This window comes from Lepidochelys kempii, chromosome 26 (assembly GCF_965140285.1).
Source record: "Lepidochelys kempii isolate rLepKem1 chromosome 26, rLepKem1.hap1, whole genome shotgun sequence".
Lineage (NCBI taxonomy): Eukaryota > Metazoa > Chordata > Testudines > Cheloniidae > Lepidochelys > Lepidochelys kempii.
Genome location: NC_136405.1, coordinates 15,607,840 through 15,622,703, shown reverse-complemented (window position 1 = coordinate 15,622,703; position 14,864 = coordinate 15,607,840).

Genomic DNA, 14,864 nt, shown 5'->3' with positions numbered 1-14,864 from the left:
TAAGGACTTACAGTGTGAATAAACAATGGGTGGGGAGGGGAAACAGAGGCAGCAAGTGACAGAGCTGGGATTAGAGCTCATGTCGCCAGAGCCCCAGGCCACGGTTCTAGATACAGGACTGGGGATCTCTACTGGCCAGCCACGGGAGAAGAGCCGCCCTTCCCCCATCTGCACTTCTGCCTGACGTTCTGGCCCATCGCTGGCGCCCTCTGGAGGATGAATCTGTAACAGCAGCCATCCCCCTCTGGCCCAGTGAGACCCCTTTGCTGCGGCCCAGGGTGGGATCTGGGGCAGGGACATGCCCCCCTCTCCCCCCGCCCACAGAGCAGGAGCTCTTCAGGTGCTACAGTAATGACAGGAATATAATAGAGTCTCATGGAACAGGGACCTGGGCCCGCAGCGCTAGCCTCGTGGCCCACGCCTGGTGCATTGTGGGTACTGGACTTCTCTCTCTGGTTATGGTTTAGCAGCTCCTTCGCCCTGCACTGAAATTCTTGGGAGGAGATTGGCTCAGAAAAAGCTGTTTGGCCACAGAGACGCTGGCACGGCAGGAATTATAAGAGGACAGGACAGAGAGGCCCGATCCCCCAGCGGGGACAATAGCTGACTTATTCAGGGCTGGCTTCTCCTGTACACAACTCATTATGGCAGCTGGGGGGGCGAGGGGGAGTCAGCATAGGGGAGTCAGAGGCTGCTGAGTTTAAGGAAGCACTGAGAAATACCTGGCAAAGGGCAGGTAGGTCATTAATGTGCTGGAGCTGGATCAGCACAGGAGAAGGTCGGGGGGAGGTGACAGAAAAAAGAAATCTCTCGCAAGGCCAAATCCTGCCATGGTGCATCAGTATCAGAGGCTGCAGATTCGCACCCGGGGGAGCTGATCCCAGCCAGGGTTAAATCTCTTCACTGGAATATTCCTGTTCTAGTCATTTCAAGGGCATTAAGGGAGCATAGCAGCCTTGCAATTCATTGGTCCACCCAGTCCAGTCTCCCGCCTCCAGCGGAGGTCACCGGCCAGTTGTTTATGCTTCAGAAGAAAGTGGGAAGTTCCCTGGCCCTGGAGCCAATTGAGCAATGGTTGGTGCCTGACCCCACCCAGCAGTGATCGGCTGACACCCTGGAGCATGAGATTTGATTAGTCCTCCTCAGGCTGAGCAGCTACCAGTGCTATTATTGGTCATGGTCTGCTGCAGCGGTGAGTTCCACAAGTTGGTCCCACGCTATTCCCTGGCGATGCACCTGCCAGTCATGTCATCATGTGCCCCTTCTTCTTGTATGCCAATGAGACGCCGGGTTGGAATTGATCCAATGGATACTAAGGCACAGCTAATAATAATTATTTGCCTTTCCTTATTGAAGGGATCTGAGCATTTCACAGACATGATTGGCGCAAATTCTCAGCACCCGGAGCTGAGAGGAATGAGGTAGGAAGGTGAAGTGACTTTTACCAGATCACTAGTAAGCAGAGATGGGAGCAGAACGCAGGAGTCCTTCTCTAATCAGTAGATCCTGCCACCCTCCCAGAGCCTGGAATAGACCCAAGCCAGTAGACCCCACTTCCCTCATCCCCCCTGCTTTTACCTCTAGGTCACAGTCTCCTCACAGAGCTGGGACTAGAACCCAGGAGTCCTGATGGCCCTGGCCCCGCTCTAGTCCATGGTGTCTCTCCTGTTAGCAGCTGTGTGACGATGCTGCTGGGCAGTTCTGAGGTGCTCCATGGCCGTCGGCAGCAACCCCCACACAGAGACTTGAACTTCCCTCTATCCCTAGGCCAGGCTGTGTGGGCGTGAAATGCCACCTGTCCACATTCCACGTGGGCAGAGACCCGGTGAGTCTCACTCGCCCTGGCCCGCCGCGCTGAGCTGCTGTCATTTCTCGCTGCGCGGGACATTTCCTCTGCCCACGACCCCACGTCCTACCCTGTGGGGGCTTTGGTAGCTGAGATGAGCGAGCAGGGGCCATGGGGCAGCAGCTGGGAGCAGTTCTTAGGGAGCGAGGGGTGCCGGTCCGAGATGGGGGATGGGAGAGGGGCAGGGTGCCTGGTTTTGCTTTGAACGTACCCACATGCAGAGAAGATCTGAGTACTGATCCCCAGAGACAGGGAATAGGGGAGCGAGCCAGGGGGTAGAAAGGGGAGATTGGGACCTTCTGTTCTCCCGGCCTCCTGACACCGGTGCAATGAGACAGAACGGTGGGAAATTCACAGTCAGTGCAAGGAAACATGCCGGGAGCTTGGCCTGTGGATCTCTCTGCCACAGGGAGCTGCAGGGGCCAGGAGTGTCACAAGAGCTGAGCAGGAACTGGACGGCGCGACTCTCTGGAGTGATCAGCATGAATGACAACGTCCTGCTTCAGGGCACAAGCCCTGTTAGGGCTCAGGAGGAGACCTCATGTAGGGGGCAGGGTCCATGGGCCACTGGACTGACCGGGCCTCGAGTCTAATCCGACTGGGGTAGGCCTGGGCTCCACTTAGCAACACCGCCTGCTGGAAGTGATGCCTGCAGCTCAGGGGGAGCCAGCCAAAGCCGCAGGTGTGTGAAACCCCCAGGTGGGATGAGGGGCAAGAGCACCTGATGGCCCAGCGCTGCCCATCCCAATGGCCCTCTGGCACGCTCAACTCCACAGCGTCTCCGGCCTCCGGCCTCAGGATCAGGGCACAGGGCGCAGGGCAGCGAAACCCCTTGGGACGACGGGGGTCGCCCCGAAGGCAGGGGAAATAGGGGCAAGGCGGGGGAGGCTACCGGGGGCCAGGTTAACAGCATCAGCACTGGCTGCGGTATGGCCTTGGAGCAGGCAGGTCAGGGGTGGGGGAGTGGGCAGGGAGAGGGAAAGGGGGAGAACATGGCGTGAAGGGCAGAGAGAGAAGCTCCCCTTGGGGGACTAATGAGTGTGCGCGCGCGTGTGTGTGTGTGTGTGTGTGGTGTATACGGCTGCATGGGTGAAAGAGTGTGTGTGCGTGAACCTGCAGAGCTCTGTGCGTGTGTTTCTGTATTGTGTGTACTGTCTGTGTGTACTGTGTGTACCCTGTCTCTGGGTGTGTGTGTGTGTACTGTCTGTGTGTATTGTGTGTACTGTGTGTACTGTCTGTGTGTATTGTGTGTACCCTGTCTCTGGGTGTGTGTGTGTGTACTGTGTGTACTGTCTGTGTGTACTGTGTGTACCCTGTCTCTGGGGGTGTGTGTGTGTATTGTGTGTACTGTCTGTGTGTATTGTGTGTATTGTGTGTACCCTGTCTCTGGGTGTGTCTGTGTATATTGTGTGTACTGTCTGTGTGTACTGTGTGTACCCTGTCTCTGGGTGTGTCTGTGTGTATTGTGTGTACTGTCTGTGTGTATTGTGTGTACCCTGTCTCTGGGTGTGTGTGTGTGTATTGTGTGTACTGTGTGTACCCTGTCTCTGGGGGTGTGTGTGTGTATTGTGTGTACTGTCTGTGTGTACTGTGTGTACCCTGTCTCTGGGTGTATTGTGTGTACTGTCTGTGTGTATTGTGTGTATTGTGTGTACTGTGTGTACTGTCTGTGTGTATTGTGTGTACCCTGTCTCTGGGTGTGTCTGTGTATATTGTGTGTACTGTCTGTGTGTACTGTGTGTACCCTGTCTCTGGGTGTGTCTGTGTGTATTGTGTGTACTGTCTGTGTGTATTGTGTGTACCCTGTCTCTGGGTGTGTGTGTGTGTATTGTGTGTACTGTGTGTACCCTGTCTCTGGGGGTGTGTGTGTGTATTGTGTGTACTGTCTGTGTGTACTGTGTGTACCCTGTCTCTGGGTGTATTGTGTGTACTGTCTGTGTGTATTGTGTGTATTGTGTGTACTGTGTGTACTGTCTGTGTGTATTGTGTGTACCCTGTCTCTGGGTGTGTCTGTGTATATTGTGTGTACTGTCTGTGTGTACTGTGTGTACCCTGTCTCTGGGTGTGTCTGTGTGTATTGTGTGTACTGTCTGTGTGTATTGTGTGTACCCTGTCTCTGGGTGTGTGTGTGTGTATTGTGTGTACTGTGTGTACCCTGTCTCTGGGGGGGGGTGTGTGCTGTGTGCATGAGCCTTCAATACTGCAGGTGTGTGGGCTGGGTGTTACTCCGAGAGGGGAGGTGCTGGGTGTGTTTGTGTGTGCAGGAGCCTGCAGGAGCGGGCGTTTGTGTGTGGAAGCGAGTGCCCAGGTGCGCATGTCCGTGTGTGAGCAGCGGGGGAGTGACGTGTGTGCAAGGGCAGGCGGATGTGCGGGGAGGACGGCAGGGGGCACACAGTGCGAAAGGGGCAGCCGGGGGTCGATGGCAGCCTCCCTGGGCCCAGCCGGCCCTCCCGCCAGGTCGTCCGGGTGCTCAGACGAAGGGAGGCAGGTGGGCAAGGGAAGGAAAATCACCAGCCGACTTTCGCGACGGGGGGTTTTGCCTTCCCCACAAGCTCCTGGTTCCCAGCCTCAGACTCAAGAATTTCCCCCCACTGAAAAAGGAAGCCAGCTCCCCTTTCCGGCCATGGGGCTGAAGCCGAACGACCCTCAATCAAGATGGCTGCCATGTCCCTACATTCTGGGCACGTGAAAGTGAGGCACCCCTACTAAACATGGCCACCATTGTGCTTTCAATGGCCCAGAAGCTGGCTGCGGCCCAAGGCCCGGGCAGGGCACGGTGACCGCCTTTGTCTCTCCCGCTGCTCCTCAGCCAGCCTCTTCTCCTGCCCTCAGAGGCAGCGTAGCCTGGTGGGGCACGCCAGACCTGGGTGTTATGCCTGGCCCTGCTGCTGACTGTGGGGCAGTCCTGGCCCTGCTCAGTGCCTCAGTTTCCCCTCCCACCCTTTGTCTATTCAGCCAGTGAGCTCCTTGGGGCAGCACCTGGCACACCACGGCCCAGTCTCTTAGGTCCTCCTCGAGCAGAAATAATCCCAGGAAAGGGCCTCGCTCAGCGGAACAAGAGCCAGTGGCCGGAAGTCGAGGCTGGAGAAATTCAGACTGGAAATTGGGAGGGGGCTCAACCGCTGCATCGGCTTCCCCGGGACGTGGGTGGAGCGTTTCCAGGCCTGGGGCTATGCAGGCTGGATCACAACAGGCCTGTCCAGCCCTGGATGCTCGGCGCACTCCCCCGCCGCGGCGGGTGGGCGATCTGGCGGCTCCGGCTCTTGGCGTGCACCGGGCCCGGCTGCATTGCACGGCTGCTGAGTGATACATGGCAGCCGGAGCCTCCTGTCAGCGCCTGACAGGCGGAAGATAAACAGCCCCCTGTTAAATCTCACTTAATGCTGATGTTTATAAATTTATTCGGCTTGTGTTTACTGAGTCGAGAGAATGCGGCTAATAACATAACGTGCTTCATCTCACAGGGCCCCGCTAACGAGAATGCAAAGCACAGCGGAATCTTTTTTCCCCATTGCTATTTTATTTGTGGGTGGGGGCATTTGTTGGGGGTTTTAATCTGTCGTGAAGCTGCCAGCAACAGCTCCCTTCCGGCAGCGCCCCAGGTACCCAGTTAGCCTGGCAGAGCCTGTGCTGGGGCGGGGGTGGCTTGCGGGACCCACTGAGCAGGCTGGGGTTTGATCAGTCTGTGGATGGGAGACCTCCGGGAACTCCTAAAAGGTTGCATTGGAGCAAGGGGGCGGGGGGGGGACTTCTTGATGCAGTCAGGGGGCTCTCAGATAAGGAGTTGGTCTGGATTCCTGGGTGAGGGGGGCAGTCTGGGCTGGTGGACAGAGCACCAGGCTGGGACTCTGGAGAACAGTGTTCTATTCCTGGGTGACCATAGGCAAATCCCACCTGTTCTGTGCCTCAGTTTCCCCTCCTGTTCTGTGTCTGTCTTGGCTATGGAGAGGGTGAGCTTTGGGGGTGGGGAGCAGGGACTGTCTCTGTCCATGTGTCTGCAGCATCTAGCACCTTGGCCTTTGTGGGGACTGCTCGCTTCCTGGCCTGGGGCATCTCAACTCAGGGGCTAGACATCCAGGCTGTGGCTGGACTCCAGAGCAGGGCTTGTCCCCTCCCAAGGATTCAGCACTTGCCTTGTTCCGACAGCATTGATTCTTCTGCCCACAGAAGTGTGGGGGGCCTGGGGCCGGGCTAGCAGGGGCTGCGGGTCGGGAGTGAGGGGCACCGGCAGAGTGTGGGGAGTCCAGTGCTGGGGTAGCAGAGGATGCAGGTTAGGTCGGCTGAGGTTTGGCTTTGAAAACATGGCCCAACCAGACTTGTGGAAGGAAGGAGCTGGGAGCCAGGACTCCTGGGTTCTCTCCCCAGAGCTGGGAGGGGAGTGGAGTGGAAAGGTTAGAGACAGGGGGCTGGGTTCTGTTGACTGCCATCACAGCTCTGTGCCTCCCTTTCCCCAATCTATGAAGTTGGGAGGGTGGGACTGACCCACTTCTCTGGGAGGGGTGATGTTAGTAAAACCCTTGGGGATCTGGGGACGGATAAAACACCACTATAAAATGGCACATAAGCCCCGCTCAAAACTGGACTAGAACCCAGGAGCCCTGGCTGCCAGGTCCCCCTGCTCTAACCCACATCCCTCTCCCAGAGCTGGGGCTCGAACTCAAGAGTCCTGGCTCCTCAGTCAGCTTCCTTTCCAGGCAGGCTGCTTTGCTCGGCTCTAGCTGGGGCTAGCTGTCCTGCATGCTGGGAATCCCCGGTCTCTGCCCAGCCCCTGGGGGCTTTTCCCTCTCTGCTGGGCTGCCAGCATGTGTGCCCCTTGCTCTTTGGGGGGAGCTGAGCTGGGGGGGGTCCAGCCTCCCCTTTGTTCTCCCGTCCCCTCCCACTTCCTCTGCCCAGCTGCCCCCAGCGACCTTTCCCCACCCCCAGGATGTCCCTCAAAGGCCTGGGGGCTGGTTAATGGCCTGGCTGCAGGGCGCTCACAAAGCCCGCCTGGAGCCTTTGTGCGGCCAACAATGGCCAGCGTTTCAGCCGGGGCACGGCCGCGCTGCTGTCTGGCAGCCAGCGTTGCCGTGGCGAAGGCGGGAGGGGGCTGCTCCCATCCCTCCTGGGGCTAGCGAGTCCCAGGCAGGTTGGGGCATTCCCTGGCACAGAGCGGGGCCCTGAAGGCACAAGGAGAGATCCCCTACAGAGACTCATAGATAGAGGATCCCCTAAAGGGAGACTCATAGATGGATTCATCTGTAGAGAGAGCTTATAGATCCTCAATCAATTATCTACCTAGATTCCTTGGCAGATAGCTCCTCCTTGAAAATAATAACTACACTACCTAGATCGACGATCCATAGCGGGCACCTGTAAGGGGGGTCCCTTATCCCTAGCAGGATTCCCCACCCCGAGAGGTGGTTTCCAAAAGGTTCTCCTCAGGGTCTATTACCGAAACAGGAGGAGCAGGGCGGAAGGGGGCAGAGTGCTTGGAAACCCAGGAGTCCGGGCACCCCAATCTGCTCATCCCTGGCTGCAGTGGGCACAGTGGCACTCAAGTTACCCTCCACTGTGGCTACCTCTCAGCCCGGAGCTGGCTCAGCCCCACCCTGGGGAGCCATCTGCCTCCCCCCGCACGCACACCCACACGCATTCAGAGCCGGCGAGGGAGCTCAGGCCCAGAGCCCTGCCAGGAAGAGCTCCTGGCCCAGCTCCATGGAGGGGACCTGCTGTGGAGCGCAGAGGTCATTGGGGTGGGAGGAGATGGGAGGGGGTGGGCATAGGAGATGGAGGGAGATGGGAGGGGGTGGGCATAGGAGATGGAGGGAGTTGGGAGGGGTGGGCATAGAAGATGGAGGGAGATGGGAGGGGTGGGCATAGGAGATGGAGGGAGATGGGAGGGGTGGGCATAGGAAATGGAGGGAGATGGGAGGGGTGGGCATATGAGATGGAGGGAGATGGGAGGGGTGGGCATAGGAGATGGAGGGAGATGGGAGGGGGTGGGCATAGGAAATGGAGGGAGATGGGAGGGGTGGGCATATGACATGGAGGGAGATGGGAGGGGGTGGGCATAGGAGATGGAGGGAGATGGGAGGGAGTGGGCATAGGAGATGGAGGGAGATGAGAGGGGTGGGCATAGGAGATGGAGGGAGATGAGAGGGGTGGGCATATGGCATGGAGGGAGATGGGAGGGGGTGGGCATAGGAGATGGAGGGAGTTGGGAGGGGGTGGGCATAGGAGATGGAGGGAGTTGGGAGGGGTGGGCATAGGAGATGGAGGGAGATGGGAGGGGGTGGGCATAGGAGATGGAGGGAGATGGGAGGGGGTGGGCATAGGAGATGGAGGGAGTTGGGAGGGGTGGGCATAGAAGATGGAGGGAGATGGGAGGGGGTGGGCATAGGAGATGGAGGGAGATGGGAGGGGGTGGGCATAGGAGATGGAGGGAGTTGGGAGGGGTGGGCATAGAAGATGGAGGGAGATGGGAGGGGTGGGCATAGGAGATGGAGGGAGTTGGGAGGGGTGGGCATAGAAGATGGAGGGAGATGGGAGGGGTGGGCATAGGAAATGGAGGGAGATGGGAGGGGTGGGCATATGAGATGGAGGGAGATGGGAGGGAGTGGGCATAGGAGATGGAGGGAGTTGGGAGGGGGTGGGCATAGGAGATGAAGGGAGTTGGGAGGGGTGGGCATAGGAGATGGAGGGAGATGGGAGGGGGTGGGCATAGGAGATGGAGGGAGTTGGGAGGGGGTGGCCATAGGAGATGGAGGGAGATGGGAGGGGGTGGGCATAGGAGATGGAGGGAGATGGGAGGGGTGGGCATAGGAGATGGAGGGAGTTGGGAGGGGGTGGGCATAGGAGATGGAGGGAGTTGGGAGGGGTGGGCATAGAAGATGGAGGAGATGGGAGGGGTGGGCATAGGAGATGGAGGGAGTTGGGAGGGGGTGGGCATAGGAGATGAGGGAGTTGGGAGGGTGGGCATAGAAGATGGAGGGAGATGGGAGGGGTGGGCATAGGAAATGGAGGGAGATGGGAGGGGGTGGGCATAGAAGATGGAGGGAGATGGGAGGGGTGGGCATAGGAAATGGAGGGAGATGGGAGGGGTGGGCATATGAGATGGAGGGAGATGGGAGGGAGTGGGCATAGGAGATGGAGGGAGATGGGAGGGGTGGGCATAGGAGATGGAGGGAGATGGGAGGGAGTGGGCATAGGAGATGGAGGGAGATGAGAGGGGTGGGCATAGGAGATGGAGGGAGATGGGAGGGGGTGGGCATAGGAGATGGAGGGAGATGGGAGGGGTGGGCATAGGAGATGGAGGGAGTTGGGAGGGGGTGGCCATAGGAGATGGAGGGAGATGGGAGGGGGTGGGCATAGGAGATGGAGGGAGATGGGAGGGGTGGCCATAGGAGATGGAGGGAGTTGGGAGGGGTGGGCATAGGAGATGGAGGGAGATGGGAGGGGTGGGCATAGGAGATGGAGGGAGATGGGAGGGGGTGGGCATAGGAGATGGAGGGAGTTGGGAGGGGTGGGCATAGGAGATGGAGGGAGATGGGAGGGGTGGGCATAGGAAATGGAGGGAGATGGGAGGGGGTGGGCATAGAAGATGGAGGGAGATGGGAGGGGTTGGCATAGGAGATGGAGGGAGACGGGAGGGGGTGGGCATAGGAGATGGAGGGAGATGGGAGGGGTGGGCATATGACATGGAGGGAGATGGGAGGGGGTGGGCATAGGAGATGGAGGGAGATGGGAGGGGTGGGCATATGACATGGAGGGAGATGGGAGGGGGTGGGCATAGGAGATGGAGGGAGATGGGAGGGGTGGGCATAGAAGATGGAGGGAGATGGGAGGGGTGGGCATAGGAAATGGAGGGAGATGGAGGGTGGGCATAGGAGATGGAGGGAGTTGGGAGGGTGGGCATAGGAAATGGAGGGAGTTGGGAGGGGTGGGCATAGGAGATGGAGGGAGTTGGGAGGGGTGGCATAGGAAATGGAGGGAGTTGGGAGGGGTGGGCATAGGAAATGGAGGGAGATGGGAGGGGTGGGCATAGGAGATGGAGGGAGTTGGGAGGGGTGGGCATAGGAAATGGAGGGAGTTGGGAGGGGTGGGCATAGGAAATGGAGGGAGATGGGAGGGGTGGGCATAGGAGATGGAGGGAGTTGGGAGGGGTGGGCATAGGAGATGGAGGGAGATGGGAGGGGTGGGCATAGGAGATGGAGGGAGATGGGAGGGGTGGGCATAGGAAATGGAGGGAGTTGGGAGGGGTGGGCATAGGAGATGGAGGGAGATGGGAGGGGTGGGCATAGAAGATGGAGGGAGATGGGAGGGGTGGGCATAGGAGATGGAGGGAGTTGGGAGGGGTGGGCACTGGGGGGAGATGGGAGAGGGTGGGCACTGGGGGGAGATGGGAGAGGGTGGGCATAGGAGATGGAGGGAGATGGGAGGGGTGGGCACTGGGGGGAGATGGGAGAGGGTGGGCACTGGGGGGAGATGGGAGAGGGTGGGCATAGGAGATGGAGGGAGATGGTGAGGGGTGGGCACTGGGGGGAGATGGGAGAGGGTGGGGCACTGGGGGGAGATGGGAGAGGGTGGGCATAGGAGATGGAGGAGATGGGAGGGGTGGGCACTGGGGGGAGATGGGAGGTGGTGGGCACTGGGGGGAGATGGGAGGGGGTGGGCACTAGGGGGAGATGGGAGTGGTGGGCACTGGAGGGAGATGGGAGGGGTGGGCACTGGGGGGAGGTGGGAGAGGGTGGGCACTGGGGGGAGATGGGAGGGGTGGGCACTAGGGGGAGATGGGAGTGGTGGGCACTGGGGGGAGATGGGAGGGGTGGGCACTGGGGGGAGGTGGGAGAGGGTGGGCACTGGGGGGAGGTGGGAGAGGGGTGGGCATAGGAGATGGAGGGAGATGGGAGGGGGTGGGCACTGGGGGGAGATGGGAGAGGGTGGCACTGGGGGGAGGTGGGAGAGGGTGGGCACTGGGGGGAGATGGGAGAGGGTGGGCATAGGAGATGGAGGGAGATGGGAGGGGGTGGGCACTGGGGGGAGGTGGGAGAGGGTGGGCACTGGGGGGAGATGGGAGAGGGTGGGCATAGGAGATGGAGGGAGATGGGAGGGGGTGGGCACTGGGGGGAGATGGGAGAGGGTGGGCACTGGGGGGAGATGGGAGTGGTGGGCACTGGGGGGAGATGGGAGGGGGTGGGCACTGGGGGGAGATGGGAGAGGGTGGGCACTGGGGGGAGATGGGAGAGGGTGGGCATAGGAGATGGAGGGAGATGGGAGGGGGTGGGCACTGGGGGGAGATGGGAGAGGGTGGGCACTAGGGGGAGATGGGAGTGGTGGGCACTGGGGGGAGATGGGAGGGGTGGGCACTGGGGGGAGATGGGAGAGGGTGGGCATAGGAGATGGAGGGAGATGGGAGGGGGTGGGCACTGGGGGGAGATGGGAGGGGGTGGGGCACTGGGGGAGATGGGAGTGGTGGGCACTGGGGGGAGATGGGAGGGGTGGGCACTGGGGGGAGAGTGACGTTTGTGCCCCCGTGGAGGTGGCTCTCAGGCCCCCAGCAGTGCTGGAGGTAGTGGAGGACTGTCGGCAGCAGTAGTAGGTTGTTCTCTTGAGGCGGCCCAGACACACACCTTACAAGCATGTTACAGCCCCCCCCCCCCCACACACACACACGATGGGGTGCTTCTCCCAAGTGTCTGCACCCCTCAGGGGCTCAAATCCCAGCTCATAACCACCCCCACCTAAGCCCCGCATATGGGTCACAGGCCCTCCGCCACCAAGCCATAGGCTCATCCCCGGGATCTACTCTGAGATAGCGCGTAGCTGGAAGAAGTAGTAGGCTGTTATCAGAGCATGGACCCGCACCCAGAGGGTGGTGTGACACATGCCTTCTGCCGGTGGGGCGGGGTCACACCTAGTGAGTGCAAGACCCATCGGCCAGATCCCCAGTGGGTGGAAATTCATGTCATCTCATGGCAGGCGCAGACAGCTCCTGCTCCGGTGTCCCGGGAGTGTCCTGTCACCCCTGGGTGCAAAGCAGGAGTGGTTCTGCTGGGCTGAGTGAGGGCCCTGGACCGGGTGGGTCTCATCTCCCCTGCCACCCACACATAGGCTCCTTACCTCCCTGCCCCTGCCCCCCACTGCCCCCCTCCCCCCACCTGAGCTCTTCCACCCCATACAGACTCTATCCCCTTGACACCCCGTGTGCCCCAGAGGAACCCTGACAGGGATGCTGATTCCAAGCTCCCCCTGCCCCCGCCCCCATCCCCAACAGCCAGGCAGCCCCCTGCCATGGAAACCAGAGAGTGCCCCCACTCCACACGCACCCCACACTGGGGGGGGGGGGAGACATTCACTGCTGTTAAATCCTCCCTGCCCCACCCCCCCAGGAGTCTCTTAATTTTGCTCGTTTATCTTAAAGGCCTGGGTGAGCGCGGGGAGCGGCTGCGTGGGGGAAGGAGGGGGAATCTTGGCAGAGAGGAAAACCCCCCCCCCGCCCCGCTCCCCTCCCAAAGGAGCCATCCAGGCTCATTCCCCACAAATAGTTTGTCAGACGCATCAGGGCAAGTAATAAATCATACGTGGGAGAGCAAGAGAGTGAGACGGGCAAGTGCACGGCGCGTGGGGAGGGCGAGGGGTGAGCATGGTGAGTGGGGAGGACATGGGAGGGGTTCAGCATGGGGGTAGGGTCGAACGGGACTTGGCTTTGGACTGGCTCAGCCCCCTGCTGCAAACCGGGGAGGACGCTGCCGGGCTGGGGCGGGGGAGCTGAGGTGGAGGGAGGAACTGGGGGAGACCGGCGGGGGAGGGGGAGCTGGCATGCCTGCCTCAGACACCCCCCCACACACACACACACACACTTCCCCTGTGCAGGGTAGGAGTCAGGATGCCTGGGTTCTATGCCTGGCCTAGGGAGTGTGCTGTAGTGGTTAGAGCTAGCGAGGAATCAGGACTCCTGGGTTCTCTTTCAGCCTCTGAGCGGGAACATGGAGATGGCCAGAGGGGAACATGGCCCATCTAGTCCAGGCTCCTCTCTGTGACCCTGGCAGAGGGAGGTGGCAGAACCTGGCAGGGGCTGCTGTGAGGTACCCTGTCCCTGGAAAGGTCCCGCCCTGTTCTCTGGCTTAAATCCTGAAGCCGGAGGTTTAATCGCCCTTCCCGATTTAACGCTGGAGATTTAGCCAATCCCACTCTGAGTCTTGCTAATTTCTTGGCCTGGCCTGTGGCAGAGATAACTGATAACTGATATCACTGTCTGATAACACCTTGTGTGGGAAAATGCTTCTTTCTAGCGGGTTTGAACTTGCCACATTTTAAGAAGGTCATGGGGTCTCCTTAGGATGGGCTGGGGGTCCGGACACTGGTTCTATCTCCAACTCTGGCTTCCACTGTGATTTTTCACTTCCCCTCCCTATGCCTCAGTTTCCTCCAGTGTAATGCACCGGTTGAGATCTGTGGACGGAGAGGGAAGGGGATTTGTTATTACAAGCTCCAGGAGCCCTGGGGCGGTGTTACATGGGAGCGATCTCGGTTCCCCCGCGGGGTGTCTCCCCCCCCTCCCCCCCCCGCCAACACAGCAAACACCACATTAACCCAGCCTTTACTTGCATTCAGTTCTCAGCTGGCTCTTCCAAGCTGCTCCTGGACCCCAGGTGGGCATCCCTGCCCCATGGGCCCTGCGGGCACAGGATCCCTCCCTGCACATCCCAGAGCACAAGCCACACTGGGTCCCATAGCTCTGCCCTGGAGGCCCCCCTTGCTGATGGTGGCACGGGAGGGTGGCACATTCTCCGTCTCCCCAATTCCAGCTGCACGTCCTGCTCATGCTCATGCTGTGGTACAGTTGGGCGTGGCTCTCAGGCCACCATCCCACCCCGTGGGCCGCGTGCCCACAACGGCTTGTAGGATTCCAGATTGGGCCAGTGGGGCTGTTTCCTGGCCTGACACCCAGGCTAGCCGAGCAGAGGTGACCGGGTGCCTCTGCGGAGGCTGCTGGACACAGACGGACCCTGGGGTGCACTTGGGCGTGCCTGCTCCCGGCCTGCACTGCCCAGTATCACCACCTGCGGGCTCCCTCCAGCCCAGCCCGGCCCCCCGGCAGAGGCCGTGTCAGAGGCTGTGCCCTACACATGGGGCCATTGCTTCTCCCACCATGGCACGAGGGCGGGCTGGGCTGCGGGTGGCCATAGCTAGAGATGCTTGTTCCTAGCCCCTAGCACGGCGCGAGGCTGGCACCTGGGCTGGGATGGGTTCGAGTCTCTTGCCCACCATGTTTGGGACCCCAGGAGGCATAGCTGCTGTGCGTAGGACCAGAGCAACCGCTGAGGGATCACTGGCTGGGAGGCTGCAGGAGGCCTAGTGGACAGAGCACAGGGCTGGACTCTGAGGCTGTCTCCCCCAGATTACCCCCCCTCAGTTTCCCCAGCTGTGCAGCAGGGGCTGTGAGGGCTAGTGCCGAGGAGGTGAGTGGCCGGATGCCCATGGCTCCTGTGCCAGGCGATGCTCAGCACCCCCACACACACACACACACACACTGTCAAGACAGAGAGGGGACGAGCTGGATACCACGCTCTGCTGCTGGGACTGGCTGGCATACGGTGCCGCCGGGCTGCCCAGCATCAGCCCCACCGGCCTCAGTACCTGGCAATCTCATTTCCAGAGCCTTAGCCATGCTGTCATTATGCAAATGAGGGGGGAGGGGCACGGGCTCTTAGCCCAGAGGTTAGGGTTTTGCCCTATCTCCTCTGGGGCTGGGAGAGCCACCTCTAGCCACTCAAGATGCCGCCCCCGTCCCCCCGCAGTCCTGCCCCTCGCTGCAGCCCCGAGCCAGAGGCATATGGACCACTGAGCACCGGCGGGAGTCAGGAGATGGGTCTATGGCTGGGGCTGCGGGTGATTCCTGGGCAAGCCCCCTCGCTGCCCCGTGACTCCATTTCCCCTCCCACCCTGTGCACTCTGAGATAGCGCGTCATTTCCCCTCCCACCCTGTGCCCAGAGGGAAGCACTTTGGGGCAGCTCTTGATCACTCTGAGATAGCGCG